General features: G+C 31.5%; 1 long non-coding RNA gene and 1 other non-coding gene across 2 annotated transcripts; one reads left to right on the top strand and one right to left on the bottom strand.

The window, feature by feature from the left end:
• Positions 1–234: 234 nt before the first annotated feature.
• LOC121228809 (small nucleolar RNA R71) lies at positions 235–339 on the top strand. Its single transcript, XR_005926384.1, has one exon. It is a non-coding gene; the product is annotated as a small nucleolar RNA R71 (small nucleolar RNA).
• A 10215-nt stretch (positions 340–10554) lies between these two features.
• LOC107948489 (uncharacterized) lies at positions 10555–13960 on the bottom strand. Its single transcript, XR_001697417.2, has 8 exons — positions 13679–13960; positions 13086–13207; positions 12860–12988; positions 12733–12788; positions 12551–12643; positions 11619–11824; positions 11357–11448; positions 10555–10855 (listed from the first exon to the last, which is right to left on the bottom strand). It is a non-coding gene; the product is annotated as an uncharacterized lncRNA (long non-coding RNA).
• Between the last annotated feature and the right edge of the window lie 2253 nt (positions 13961–16213).

Consider the following 16213-nt stretch of genomic DNA (forward strand, 5'->3'; position numbering starts at 1 on the left):
TAAAATAATTTGATAAGTGTCCACTTTTTTTATGGCTTTTGTCACTTGTGGTTTTTGGCTGTAAGTGAACCTCTTGTTTGGCCACATATACGAGTTCATAGCCATGTCATCAATAATTTACATTCTCGCTCGTATGTATGGTTCATTGAAACACCTCTGGATGCTCCATCAAAAGTGGACAGCAAATTATTGTCTAAACCATTATAAAATATTTGCGTTTGGAACCACTCTTGCATTCTGTGATGGGAACACTTTCTCAATAGTGACTTGAATCAATCCCAAGCTTCATATAAAACTTCAACGTCAAATTGCTTGAAGTTGGCGATCTCTTGACAGAGTTGAATGGATCTATTAATCGGGAAAATTTTATGTAAAACATTTCCCGCTAATTCGTCCCATGTAGTAATGGAACCTAGTTCTAATGAATCTAACTAATCAGCAACATGGTCACATAAAGAAAAGAGGAATAATCGAAGATGCTCTACCTTGTTGGCTACTCCGTTGTATTTTAAAGTGTCACATAATTGGAGGAATCGTTAAAGATGCTTGTTTGGATCCTCCATAATGTTCCCTCAGAACTGCAACGTGTTTTGGATCATTTGGATTATTGTCATCTTGATCTTAAAATTATTGGTGTTGATCATTGGTTGTTCAATGCTGCCTCATACAACATTGAGTGTTGGTAGTGCATACCCATAAAACGTTCTTTAAGCCATCAGTAGCTCTTCACGGATCAGGGCTTGTGGTTTGAATGGATCATCAAATAAAGGATTTCCCCAAGATAAATCATTTACCACAGGTGGATCGTTTTGCCTGAAAAAAATATTTTTTGGTATTTTTAATAAATTTAAAATTAATAAATAGAAATAAAATAAATAAAAACTGTATCTATAATTTTTAATGTTCCTATTTATCCTAATAAATTTGGATTCAATGTCTAAACCTCTCCAACAACAACACCACCAACTTGATCACCTCTAAATGCACTAACGTTTAGAGTTAAAATTGTGCCAATAATATAAATTAAATGTGGCATTTGCAAGTGAACATGTCAAATTAAATGCAGTATATAACTATAAAACTACTGGATTATTTAGGACTTATTTTTTGTTTTTGCTTTTCTTTTATTATTTGGAATTGTTTTCTTTGTGTTTGTTTGCTTGTTTTTATGTGCATTCATTCACTCGGAAGCTACACTACATAGTTGACTTCAACAAAGAGGTAGACTACCCCAGCTTTAGCCAATATAGTTCAACGCTTTTAGGGGAGTTTGGTAACCTTCTTACCTTCTGTTTTAAGCACACATTAAGGGAAATGTGTGGTTTAAGTGCGGGGGTGCACATAGTTTGGTTGCTTTATGTTTTCCTATTTTTGTGTGTTTAATTTAAACTTTTACGTTGTTTTAAAAAAAATCAAAAATTTCCAAAAATATTTTTCTTTTAATTCTTGTATTTTCTTTTGTTTGCATGGTGCTTGGACAATAATTGAGAAATAGGCCATTGGTCGTAAATATTGAATAAGTATTTTGGATAGTCGAGTATGTAAAGTTTGATTGATATTAGATAATTTAGTATTCTTAAAAGTAGACTAGTTAATTTAATAAGATAATTTTCTTAATAGACTAGAAGCACCCGTTCTTAATGAAAAATGTATAAATTGTGCCATAGAATAAATGAATTGTGTATATACTTGTAGATAAATAAAGCTTTAATTGTTGATTGTTCATCTGAATAATTGTAAGCATAATAGAAAATGTAACTTGTGAAATGTTTCTGGAAGGACCTTAGGCATTGTTTGTTTAGCTTAGAGCCAAAAAGACTTACCTTTATGTTATTAACCATTAGCTTCCATAATTTGAGCCTTGACTAATCCTTTTTTGATGAGCCTTATTTTTGAAGCCTTGAGCCTAAACGAGTTGAAAACTTAATCCTTCTCCATCCCTAACAATAAAAAGGCAGTATGTAATAGATGTCGATCCATAGGCTTTGAGGGATAGGTGGAGACGTTATGCTGGCTTCATGTGTGCTTGAAAGGAAAAGAAAAGGATATATGATAGGGTACATATAAAACTTGCTAAGTAAGTTAGTACAAAAAAACATATATATATATGTGAAATAAAATCAAGATGAGAGTTAAAAGCATTGTAAGTGAAAGAGCAGAAAAAAAAAGATCAAATGAAAAATCAAAGTCAAGCTTAAATAGAAATCTTTCAATTCATAATTTGAAATACTTGCTTCTAGTAAAATAAATTGTTTTGGAAAAATGTTATCTGCCCAATTGTTTCTTTTGGCGGTTAAGATGGGCATATATCAGGTAGGTGAAGATCTTATGTCAAATTTCTCTATTAGTTGGAGTGAAATAATTACTAAGTGAAAAGGTAATTATGATATGATTTTGTGCTAATGGTATAGTACGCCTGGTTGTCTAAGTACAGTGCTAGTTGAGCTGTAAAGTGATCTGGTTAAGAATGGTCTTATAATTACTTTACTAGATACTCATTTATATTCTTCTCAATATGTGTAGGCCATAAAAAAGACAAGTTCTGAAAGATTGTGACACCTATCAAGTTCCACTATAAGAACATCAGTTATATATATGTGTGGGAAAGGATTCTAAAGGGGTTCTTTTTTCTGGAAAAAATGGCATTTTGGTTCTTTCTCCCTCTTAAATCCATTGAAAAATCTTCTTCATTTATCTGAGAGCTAAGATTTAGTTTAATCAAATGATCATTTCATATCTGGGTAAGTGTTATAGTCTTGCATGTTAAGTTCTGAAAAAATAAGTCTTTTAGTGGTATACGAACAGTAAGTTGTAACTATAAGACACCCTACATGGGGGTTTTTCCTATTGATGGAGAGTTATAAATTTGTCTATAAATGGGTATTAATGATAATCTTATGTTCTGTAAGTAGTTGTTGCTACTAGTTCATGTTAAATGTTCGAGTACGAGCTTCAAGCTACTATAGGCGAGTATCAGGTGAATCTTTACACTGACTCTTCTATGTAAATTATACAAATAGAAGTATACGAATATAAAATGGATGATTAGATCTGTGGTAACTAGTAAATATACAAGTATGGTGAAGATGAGATAGGTAAAATGATGATATGTGTAGAACTCCATTGAAGTGAATGATACAAGTATGCAAGTTTAGTCTGATACTCAGGAGGTAAGAATCAATGCAGAGATGTGAACGTACCTGGGCAAGTGAAGTGTTACCCCAAAATTAGGCCTATGAGTTTTAAGGGTATTCTAGGGATTTTAGCTTTAGTGTGCTTGGAATTTCGTACGCATGGTAACCGTAAATGTTTTCGACTATGGTTTTTAGTGCGCTTGGAATTTTATGAGTTTTTAAAAGGCAGTTAAACTAAAACTTTAAAAACACCTTATTTTCCCCCTTTCTCCTAAAGATTTCAGGTTAATTTTTCTTCTTCCCTTATTCTTGTGCCGTCCCTTGCATCCAAACCTTTGTTCATCAAATTTTTATTTCCAAAATTTATTCTTTTGACTTCCTGCAATCTTCAAAGCATTAAATCCCTCTAGAATTTCATAAAAACACTAAAAATACCATTGATTTCATTACCTCTCAAACTTGCAGGTTTTCTTGGAGTTTCCCTAAAAGCTCATTTTTCTTCCATTGAAGGTAACAGTTTGATTTCTTATTAGTTTTTAATGTTATCATGTCTTTAAAGCTGAGTTTTTAGCCATTTAAACATATGTTTTAAATAAAAGCCGAAAACTTGGTCGTTAATGGTAGATTTCAGGATTTTGAGTAAAAATGTGGTTTCAAAGTATTTTTCAATTATTTTTGACATTATTAGAAGGATTCTAAACTTTGTTAAAGATTTCTTGCGTTTAAATGATTTTTTGTGAAATTGCCATAACATGTCGAAAATTACAAAACCATGAATTTGAATAATTTTGTGTAGGTTGAAGGTTGAGCATTTGTCATAGAGGAAGAATTAGATGTACGAAATTCATTTTAGGTAAAAATATTGGGTATCGACCGAGATAATTGAAATTCTGAGGTTCTATGTTAAAGGTTTCAGTTTCATGATAACCTAGCTTAGGCTTGTGTTTTTAATTGCTTGAGGTGAGCCTTAGCTAATTGTTGATTGTATTGCTGTGTGATTTATTATGTTGAAGCTTTGGATCCATTAGGACCTTCTATGAGCTAAGGAAAGGATATTTGAGCTTTTGGTGTCAAGGCAAAAGTAGTTAGTGAGTGTTTAGAATAGCTACTTGTGGACACAATTCATTGCGTTAATTGAGAATTTAAAAGTGGCCTAAACCCCTACTCTAAATTTCAAGTGTAAGCTTTCTTGTACTCTTAATTTAATTTGTGAAAAATGTGCTAGTGTGATTATGAAAATGTGAAATGAGATAAGATGTTATAGCATGTGTTATGTGTTCATAATTATCATTGTTAAAGTGTAAATGTAGGCATGTTTTACATGCAAAATGGCAGAGATAATGTTGTGTTTATAATGTGATATTTACAGTGAATAAGTGCAGTGAACAGTAAGTAAATGTGTGTGTTAATAATGTATATTTTGGCCTTGTGATCCATGAGACCGATAGATATAGTTGGCATGCCATAGATTGTGAGTACTCACCTATATGTATTGCGTTTTTGGGCATTGAGGCCCTAGGATAGGCTGGAGAGATAAAGGAATATGAGCTAAGCTCTATTCAACGGGACATGTTTAATACGTTGGAGAGTGTTAGCTTTATTCTTCACTTTTGGGATATGTTCGACTCTATGAGTCAATTGGTGTGTTGGAGATCCGTGTATCTGATGTGTGATGATAGAGTCCACTTCTATGTTTCATAGATCAAGTGCCAAATTATCTTTAAATGTGATTATATGTGTAATGTGATATATGCTTAAAAGTATATGTGATTACTAAGTTAATAAACCATTAAACAATACATAAGTAAGTACAATATGACATTAAAGTTGGTACTGTTGTAATTATACTATATAGATGTTTCATTAATGCATGATGACTTGTTTGCGTAGTAGTTTTTCTAAGCATTCACTGAGATTGTAAAGCTCACCCACTCATTTTTACACCAATGCAGATCAGTTGAGTGATATAAGATATGAGATTGCGTTAGGAAGGATGATGCCTGGATGGCACCAAAGAAGTGGCGAAGTTGGCTATTATGCATATAGTGGAAATGTGTTGTAGTTAGGACTGCGCCTTATGATTCGATCTTTAAATAACTTCAATATTGTTAAGAGATGTATTAAATTTGATGTATTAATTTTGTAATAATATATTCCTTTGTTCTTAAACAATATGACTATTAGTTTTAAAATAATAACAATTTTTTTTAAATAAAATACATCTGACAACTGTTTAGATAATTTAGTTAAAGAATTTTGTGTTGTAATACCTGAGATCCAAACTCGATGAATCGGGTTGGGTTAGGGGTATTACATATTGTACGTACCAATATCATTTAAAATCTTCTAAGTTTTTAGAGAGATAAGGAAAAAGAGAGAATGAGAAATAAGGAGGTGACCTTCACGATTAATTAAGGACAAATGGGGGAACAATGTCATGTGCTTCACTGTTTCTAATGCTCAAAACCATCTTGAGCTACCATTTTGTTTGAACTCCAAATCATCCTATACCTCAGAACCTTACAAGCCTAGAAGACCTTTGCGACCCGAACATTTCATTCACACATTTCTCTTGATTTGTTTGTATTTGCTCGGATGAACAACTTCAATTCGTTTTGAGTGTCTATAATGTATTTATCTAGGCTATTTTGATGGATAACACAATTGTACATATACTCATTTGAATTGCTTCTAGATTTGTTGGCCTTTTTAATTTGTTAAATTGATTTTTTGTTTGCTTTAAAAATACCCAAGTTAGCTAAATATCATTTTTAGGTTACGTGTGAGATAGTCCTTATACAAGTTCAATGTTTTACTACCATGTTGCCTTTTTGTCCAATTTAGTCCAAGGGTCGTCTTTTTGCATGTTTTGTATGTTTGGTTAAGGACAAGCAAAGAGTTAAGTGTGGAGGAGTTTGATCTATCATAATTTGATATGTCAAATTAGGCTCCCTATTATGCTTTAGGAGCTTGTTCTCGAGAAATTTAAGTGTCATTTTAGTAATTTAGGTTAGTTTTTAGTTATTAAATAGAATAAGTGTTTAATGTGTTTTTATACTCCTTTTGAGAGCCAAATTGGCCAAATGCGCCATTTGGACCTTAACAATCGATTAAGTGTTGTAGGAATTCGACGATGGCCGAACTTGAGCGAAAACATCATCAAGGAAGGGGGTATCGCAATACCAAAGCGTGGGCATCGCAGTACCCGCGAAAATCTTGAAATAAAGAGAAGAATGCCACCTACAGTGGTATTGTGATACCCAACACCCCAAGATCCTCTAGTTGGAGATTGTCTGCGATATCTCGATATCCACCTTTGGGAATCGCGATATCACTGTCGTGTGTGGAGACAAAAATTGCCAATAAGGTTAGTCCTTGTCCAACCGAAGCGCCATTCAAAAAGACACATTAAGGGGCATTTTGGTCAAGAAAAATGGGTCATATAGAAGCTAAAAAATGCCAAAAATTGGCTGAGAAGAGGAAACATTAGACACATTAGGCATTAGACACAAGTTTAGTTTATCTTCTTAGTTTTTCTCTCATTTTTAGGTTTTCATTTCTTCTTTCCTATATTTAGGGTTTTAATTTTCTATTTATTTCTTTATTTTTCTTTGCATTTTTAGAGTTAATTTTATTTACCTGTTTAGTACCTTAAACTTGGCTGTAATCACATTCTAATATTTAGTTTAATGTTATATCAATTTGTTTCCTTTTTATCTGTTAGAAATCTTAATTTTGTTGTTCTTGGTTGTTTATTTTACTTCTAGTTTGTTTTCCTTGATTTTTTTTTAGTAAAAACCAAGCTTTCATCTTTCTATTGAGTTTTATGTTGATAGTGCTAATGGTTGTTTCTTTGATGTTTGTTAGTTTAAACACAGTAATGGGTAGCTAAACCCTAGAAGGTTGGTTGGTGGATATATGGTTAAACAAGTTTTTGGTTAGGGACTAAATTGTAATAAATTAGACTAAATTGAATAAATTTCAAAACTTAGGATTAACGCCTCTAAGAGAAAATTAAGATAAGTAAGACCGGGAGGTAAGCTTATTGGGAACGAATTCATTAGTCCTGGGTTAGTTGGGTGAGGTCGAGAGATAAACCAAACTAATTTGTTTAATTTGATAAAACAAAGACCGAGAGGTAAAATGGAGCCATTTTAGGAGTTTAAGTAATATACATCCCTAATTCGATAATTAATTAATCATATTGAATTCAACCAACCACCTTTTGTTATTAATTTGTTATTAATTAGTTTAATTTCTCTCAAATTAATGGTTTGTCATAAAATAGTACTTAGCGAATAGTTGGTTAGACTCTTTAATTGCATGATAGTAGCTAGAATTCACTTAATCGTTGACTTTTGTGGGTTTGATCTCGGAGTACTCCTGTACCCCGTTGTATAAATTTTATTACAACTAACCTATCACACTTGTAGACACCACACGTATTTATTATTTGATTGAAGTCCTATTGAGAGATGCCTTGTCTTGGGCATTGGAGCGGATGACTCCTAGAAAATAGAGACATAGATGTGACTGACTGGACTAATAATACATTAAACTAGACCCAAGAAGAATAGATCCTGAATCATTGAATTGAATGAAGAAATCGACTGAAATGGGAATCATTCTATATAAAGAACAACTTTTTTAAAATCATAGACCCTAAATTGATACCATAAGAATTCCTATTCTAATTAGGACTCATAATATTGAAATTGAATAAACAAAAACAATATGAAGATAAAGATAATATTGATTAAAGGTAAATATGATATAAATATAAGTAATAAAAAAAATGGACCAACCCTGAATTTTAGGAAATTCAGAAAATACCGAATCCCTGCCTATACAAGAAAATTGTTGATAATACTCCAAAATGGCATTTTCTTTTGACCCAATTTTTTTCCTTATCGGTCAGGAAAGACAAGAAAATCTCAGGGTAGCAAACATTCTCTAGAATTTCTCTTAGATTCGATATTTCTTTTTTTGAGGATCGATGAATCAAATGAAATTTTTGTTCCAATTTTTGCCTCTTCTTCTCCCTATGAATCAAACTTTTCTTTACCATAATGGTTCAGTTCCTATTATTATCAATGATACAAGTCGGATCCTAGATGTAGAAATAGAATGGGGCATAGCCCCCTTCTCCATCGAAAGAGATGATATTATCGCAGATACAACGCATAACATAAGGAATTAAACATAAAAAGACTTCTTTTTTTTCTTTTTCATTGTACAACGAACAATTTTAAAAACCATAGGATTCCTTTTTGATTTTTTTTGATTCATGAAAACTATCTATAAAAATAATTATATAGAATAGTTTCAAACTTCTCACCTGATAATGAGAGGACGAAATTTGGATAAATACCAATACCTATTACTGGTAGAAAGATACAGATCGAAACAAATAACTCTCGTGGTCCAGAATAAAAAAAAAATAAGAACTTGGAGCATTAAATAGCTTGTATCCATAGAACATAGACCCAAGAAGAATAGATCCTGAATCCATTTATAGATTTATTCACTTGTGATGTTTAAAATGTGACATACCTTAATCCTAAGTGGATTACAGACTATGTATGCATAACTCGTATACTTCGATGTAAGTAAAAACTTGAGTTCAAATAGATAAGGAACCAAAAGCTTATATGTTGGGTATACGACTTCTATAGTATGTAACGTCATTCACAAGTGTGGAATTCATAGCTCGAGATATGGGTAAATCATATCCTCTCATTGGCATTACATGGTTGATGAAAAGTAAACGTGGTCACGGGTCGTTCGTCTTTATGATGAATGACTTGATTACTATTTGATAGTAATTGACTTTTCGTGAAGGAAGATGTTATGGTTACCATGAGATAAAATAGGGTCATATTGGGAGAACAGATTTATCCCAAAGAGATTAAGGATATCCTATTAGTGTAACACACTTATGACAATGTCATTGGATGAGCACTGATCGAGTTGTTTTAATAATGGTATGCCGTTGGGGAGAGCTCAGTCACGATACTATAGTGGAATGACTTCTTGACTAAATGAGTATATAAACGAAAAGCTAGAACTTAATTATAAATAATTTGAGCCCTAATCATATATGTCTAATCTATCTCTCCAATAGCTCATTCAAACTAGAAATTAATTGCATGTTGAATGAAATGAACATAAATAGATAGAAATGGTAAAAATAGAGAAATAAGAAACATTTGGAAATGAATGTGAATTTCTCCAAAATGAAATGAAAATGATGTGGAAATGAATTTATGGTTTTCAAATTAAATGAAGTCCTAAAATAAAAACAAATCATTTGGTATAATGAATCCGTTGAATATAGAAATATTAAATATATTTTCTTATAGATTCTTTTACAATAAAGTCATCACGATTTTAACAGAATTAGAATTGGGTTGAGAAAATTATTTAATTAGGAAATTAATTAATTTACATTAATTTAAGATTTTATTTTGGGATATAGAAAAATAAATATTGGGTTGGATCAAATTATAAAGTATCAGTTTAAAAATTCATTAAGTACTTGTAATTAGACCTAATATGGGAAAGGCCCCAAAGCCCCTCATGTTTAAAGTAAGGGACGACAAACCCTAGATTGTTTAACTAGGGTTGTCGCCCCACCTAATCCTAGTTAAACTAGGAGTTCGTTTTTCTATTTGAAATAGACTACTACAATTTAACAATGGTTTTACCTTCTCCCTATAAATAAATAGATGGCACTTGTAGGGCGAAATATACAACTTTAAGATATTGTTATTCTACTCGAAAATAATGAGATTTTATTTTCTAAGTATTAATTCTATTTTCCGAAATAATAATTCTATCAGTTTCCATTGAGAGAAGTTTTTCTTTCACATTGAAAGTAAAGAAAACTATTTATGGTTCTGTGTTTGATTCGAATCGTTCGAACCCACACTCAAAGTAGTTAATGGTACAAGAATAGTGAAAAAGGTCGTTCGGTTGAAAGTTAGGAACGACAATGATCCATCTAGCTGAAAACACAGATGCAATTTCGGTAAATGGTTTATTGTTATAAATATCACAAACCAACTTGATTTTAAAATTTTTATTTTTTGCTATGTAAAAAAACCGTTTTCAAACCGAATTATTTTCCAACACTCTTGACCACTAATTATTCTAGAAATTCATGCGATGTCTGTTCCCAACTATCCATTTACATCCTTGATTCAACACACTACAAATCTTCAAGATATCATGCTGACACTACAGCAAAACTGACTTTTAGCGGCGTTTTTTTAGGCTTTTAGCGGCATTTTTGCAAACGCCGCAAAAAACGTCGCTATAGATGGCACCGCTAAATTTTGCGGCGTTTATTTGAAAACAACGCCGCTAAATGTCATAAAAATTAAAAAAAATAAAATATTATAAAATATTGTAAAAAATATAAAAAAATTAAAATTCATTATCAAAATATTGATAAGAAGAATAATCTATGATATAAATACATCCCGCCAAACAAAATACCGCACTTATCATACTACACCAAAAATCTAACAAAATACAAATAGAACAAAATAAAGATGAATGAAAGACATTAATGATATATAAAATCATTGTTTCTAATACATATGTAGAAATCAAGCCATGGTGTGCACCAAGGATCCGGCTCTCGTAATAGACCAGGCCTTGATCAAAATAATAATACTGCGTTTGAAAAGATGATCTTTTCCAATTAGTTGGTCAACCTGAAAAACAAACAGTTCAAAAGAAGTCATGTGTCAATTAAAATTGCCACCCTTGATATTGCTATAGGAATTAATGCATGGAGAGTGATGGAGATGGGATTGGGGATTCCTCAAGGCTGCAGCAGTAAATTTAAGCAACAGTGTGGGAAAAGGTGAAATGAGAGATTTTAGACTAAATCCAAAGCATTAATTTCTATTAAATGAAAACAAACAAACAAATATAATTGTTAAAGAAACATTAATTTCTCTTAAATCCGGTAACATTCGAACTATTCCATTATTCAGTGCATTCAAAGTTTCAGAATAGAGAGATGAATACAGTTAGCAGTAGGAAGCAAATACAGACAATTACCACATTTTCAGTCGTCGTAGCTATAAACTTAGTTACTGAATTCATAAATCGTGCCTGCCATTTGCAGCACAAATACACACACATATATATATATTTAAAAAAAGCAGCACTTTATAGTGTTGGTTGCAACCAAAGAAATTCAAACATACCATCAAAACCCTCCAAGATGCAAGGGTTGCCAGAATCTTCAGTGGCCTTCAAAATTTCTGCTCGAGCTGCCAGTAAGCCATAGTGCAAATAACTGTACACAAGAAAGCCATAAGTATATAACTAAAATATAAAGATTATACAAATGACTGAATAGAGACCTGTCTGATAAGACTGCTTAAGGAATCACAAGCCATTAAGATTTCTCTTTATATTCAATTTCAAATCATTAACAGAATCCTATTTTGTTAAAATGGAGGGTACCTGTGTACATAGAGGTAATATTTTGATCGCTTGAGATACATTTCATTTACATAATTGTCCTGTCCAGCTGGTAAACTTGGAGCTCTTGAAGCAGCATTCTTGGAGATGTCATACGCCATTTGAACAGATCCACCACCAAGATCAACTATGCCAACTGTGTCTTAATATGTCCTTCCCAAATTCCCTAGTAGGTAATTTATTGTCACCTATAAAAGAAGATGGAGGTTAAGAAAGTCCAAATTAGGTCCATTGGCTCCATCAGTAGGAAAAATTACAACGGATCCTAGCCCTAACAGCACGTAAATATTTTATTCTAGTTTCCCTAAGTTACCCCAGAGAAACCCCTCGGATTTCTCCAATTGGCTCCGGCACCACCATGAAAGCATCTCAAGCAAGACTGATCATGTTGACCAGTTATAAGATTAAAATATCAAGCAGTCCTTGTACTTAGTCAAAAGTACAATTTAATCCATTATATTACAGAATTGAGTCCTTCAATCTTTTCCATGTTTGACATTGGAGAAATAAGTAAAATTGATAGCAATGTTAACGGGAAACCATCTAAAAGCTAGCATAGACCCCCGAAATCTGACAAAAATATTGATCTCTAGATGGAACTGAAGTAGCAACATTTTTTCAATTAAGAACATACATATTGTCGGATTTCAACTCATGTACAACTCATGTACTATGTAAGATTTGAGAAGAAAAGTCCACATCAGCATTTAAATAATTTTACATCAATATTGTTATCAATTTTACTTGTTTGCACCTATATCAAATGTTTAAAGATTAAATTACTCGGTTCTATAATACAAGGATTAAATTGCATTTTAGCTATAATATAGGGACGCCAAGATACTCTAACCCCAATTACAGTATGCAAAGTAAAAGCAAAGTATAAAAGTACAAGAAAATTCAGCATATCATACCCACTCATAAGAACCTTCTTGAGAGCCGTCCAGAATTTTGACCCCATTTGCCTCGGATTTAAGGGTGCTTCTACTTTTCAAAAGTTCCCTAACCTAAATACATATTTAAATTGCACTAGCTTGAGGAAATGGTAAAGTAAATGCTGTGGCCATAACAAACATATATCCGAAAATAAAATTACCGATTGCAAATTTTATCAAATGCCTCGCCTCCTAATGCCCTCAGACCAGCAGTTGCCTACACAGATAGCCCCATTGTTCAGCAAATTAAAAGGCTTAGAATGCATAACGCATGAACCTAATACCTACCCCAACTCTCACAGCAGTCTTTGATCGTAAATCTAGCAGAACAACACTTTCTGCCTTGTCAAGAAGAGAAGTTAATGAATTTGCAGCAGCCTGTGGATCTTTTGCATAGTAGCTCAAACCTGGTTTAAGCTGCAGCAAAACAACCCACATAAAACTAACTAATACTTGGACAAAAACCTCCATAAAGTTGAAGAAAATGGTCCACAGCACACAAGTAAAATGGTACCTTGAAAAGAGATCAAAGAATTGATGTTTTGAACTCTTTTTTTTTGTTCACTTCTTATTGTGTTTGCGTGAATCGATATGACAATTGAAAGCTCCCACTCTTTCTAATTTACACAACAATTCCTGTAATATTATAAAATCATTAAAAAAAGTTGATAAAGAAAACTGATAACAACGGAATAAAAATCCCAGAAAGTGTGAGGACGAAGAAGAGAAAATTTTGAAAAAAGAAAGGATATTTGGAAGGAAGAAAACCGAGAAGCAAAATCCCGAGAAACAAACAGAAAACAGTGAGATTCAAATATTAATTTATATATAAAATAAACATAAAAAATAAAGAAAATACACTAACTCACCTATCAGCTCTCCAATGAAACAAAGATGAACAAACCAAATAACGCCATTGAAAGTTAACATTATATAACCCCCCCAAAAAAAGAGTTTAAAATCAATACAAATACAGAAACCTTTATTTATAGTAGCATTACATTGAAAAACTTCAAACTTCTTTTTCTGTGATAAAAAAAACGTATATATAAAACAAAAAATGGAAACACAATAAAAAGGAAAGCATTACTAAGATTTCTGACTTACCTTAAACGGAAATTCATTAGCCATTGTTGATCTTTATCCACTGCTACATTCGCCATCACTCGAAGAAAAAAAAACACAAAACCCCTAACTTTAGGCTTTTCTTCGTTTCCCGCTCTTTGAAACAAAGAGATGAAAAGAAGACAGGAAAAAACACTGACTCAGGTACGAATAGTGGCAAAAATGAAAACTCTTTCCATGTTTGATGCTCTCCCGCAGAGATATTTTAGGGTTAGGGTTTTTCATTTTTTTTAAATTGAAAAAACAATTATATTTTGTTTGCTATCCCCGGGTCTAGCCCATATTTCAAGAATATAAATACTCTTCTTGGGCTACAGTCCAATAGTGTCCAACCTATTTGGGCCTATATTCGGTTGCAATTTAAGTTTGATCCAATTATACATTAACATTGATTTAATGTGTAATTGTATACATGAATTTTAGTTTGGTGCAATTTAAGTTTAATTTGTTGCCTTCTATTCAACCAATTATGGTAAGTTGTTGATGCGGCAACGTAAAAAATTGACATTTGGCATGCATTTTTCATATCCTAAAACATAAAATGAAAATTACACAATACAACTATTATTAATTTCTTGATAATTTTTTCGTATTATTACCGATTTAACTAATTAATTTTGGAAAAAATAATTTTTAATGTGAATTAAAAATACATATTAATTCCTAACTTGAATAAATTTTAGCAAGAGTTTACTTTTAACTTGAATCAAAATTAGTCGGATTGAATTAATTTTCACAATAACTAATATGGAAACACAACAAATATGTTCTTAAATTTAATTATGTTATTCATTTTATAGAAGGGAAAATATCAAATTTGGCAAGAATTAATTATTGAATAACCTATGTTATTAAATATTGCCAAATTTTTAATGTTAATTAATTTTTTATTTACATTAAGAATTAATTTTGACATGTTTTATACTGATAATTTGATTTTTTTTTTTTGTAAATTATAAGAAGGACAAAATCCTAACAACTAACAATTTGATTTAACTGGTGTTTTTAACCTTGCTTCACCAGGGACCATGTTTTTAGTAACAATGTCAACATTAAAAAATGCTAATACAATTACATATAAAATTTTAATAAATATAAATTAAAAATTTAAATACAATTACATATATAGGATATTAAATATTAAATTAAAAATAATATAAATATATATATTAAATTGGGTTTAGGTTAAGCCTTTTATTAATATGGGCATACTTAGATAAAATTTTAGGCTCATATATTGAATGAAGTGAGACTTGAATAAAAATAAAATATATTAATATCATGCTTAAAGCACAATCATGTTTAAGTTAAACAATTATGTTTTTTTATTAATATACATTCAATGACTTTAAAAATTAGGGGTTTGAGTGTCGGGCATGAGAAAAAGAAAACATTTCAAAAAGAAAACGACCCCGTTTAAGTTAAATTTCCAATTAAATTTATAAATACTTAACGTAAATTTACTTAAACCTAATGATATTGTTTTAATTTTTTTTATAAATATATTCATTTTATTTTCATTTGATATTTTTTAATTTTTTAAATATAAACAAGTTAAATATTTTTAATTATTATTATTTTTCTAAACTCTAAATCCTTAACCCTTAACCCCAAACCCTTACACCTTAAACTCTAACCCTAACCCCTAAACCCTAAATTATAATCCCTAAACCCATAATTCATCATAAACCTTCAAATACTAGTTAACTCATAAACCTTAAACCCTAAACCATATATCTTAAACCATAGTTAACTCAAAAATCTTAAACCCTAAACTATATATCTTAAACCATAAACCATAAACTATAATGATAATTAATTCGATATTTTAAATTCAATACTATCTCTTTTACGATTATATAAGAAAATATTTAATATATTGTATAACCATAAATTTTAATAATTATTGTTTTAGGGGTTATAGATTAGTGTTTATGATTTTTTTGGGTTTAGGGGTTATATGACTTTTAGCGGCGTTTTGCCAATAGCGCCGCTAATTCTCTGTTTTTCACGGTGTTTTTTACTAAAACGCCGCTATTGCTCTGTTTTTAGTGGCGCTTTTGGTAAAACGCCGCTATTGCTATGTGTTTTACAATTTTGCGGCGTTTTTTGATAAAACGCCGCTAAAAACGCCGCTAAAGCCCTATTTTCCTGTAGTGTGATGCCAAGTAGATGACACATTTGCCTTCAAATCGACCTCCATAAAGGGAGTATTACGCATGCACTTTTTCTGGAAAATTTGACACCAAAGTGCATTGTGGTTCACATGTAAGCGCCAATTATCCTTGGCGAGCATTGCAAGATTATTAAGTCTCGTTTTCCTCAACCCCAAACCACCTCTACTTTCTTGACCAAGTGCTTATAAATACTACTGCTCTTCAGTTTCTACCCAAATTGAAAGTTTTTAATCTACCTCATCTCTACTCAGATCACCATCCCATTCTCTTTAATACGGATGCTGGTTGTGTCCCGCCAACAGATAAAAGATCCTTTTGCTTTGAAGCGGCATGGTTGACT

The sequence above is a fragment of the Gossypium hirsutum genome, chromosome A04 (assembly GCF_007990345.1).
Source record: "Gossypium hirsutum isolate 1008001.06 chromosome A04, Gossypium_hirsutum_v2.1, whole genome shotgun sequence".
NCBI classification, from domain to species: Eukaryota; Viridiplantae; Streptophyta; class Magnoliopsida; order Malvales; family Malvaceae; genus Gossypium; species Gossypium hirsutum.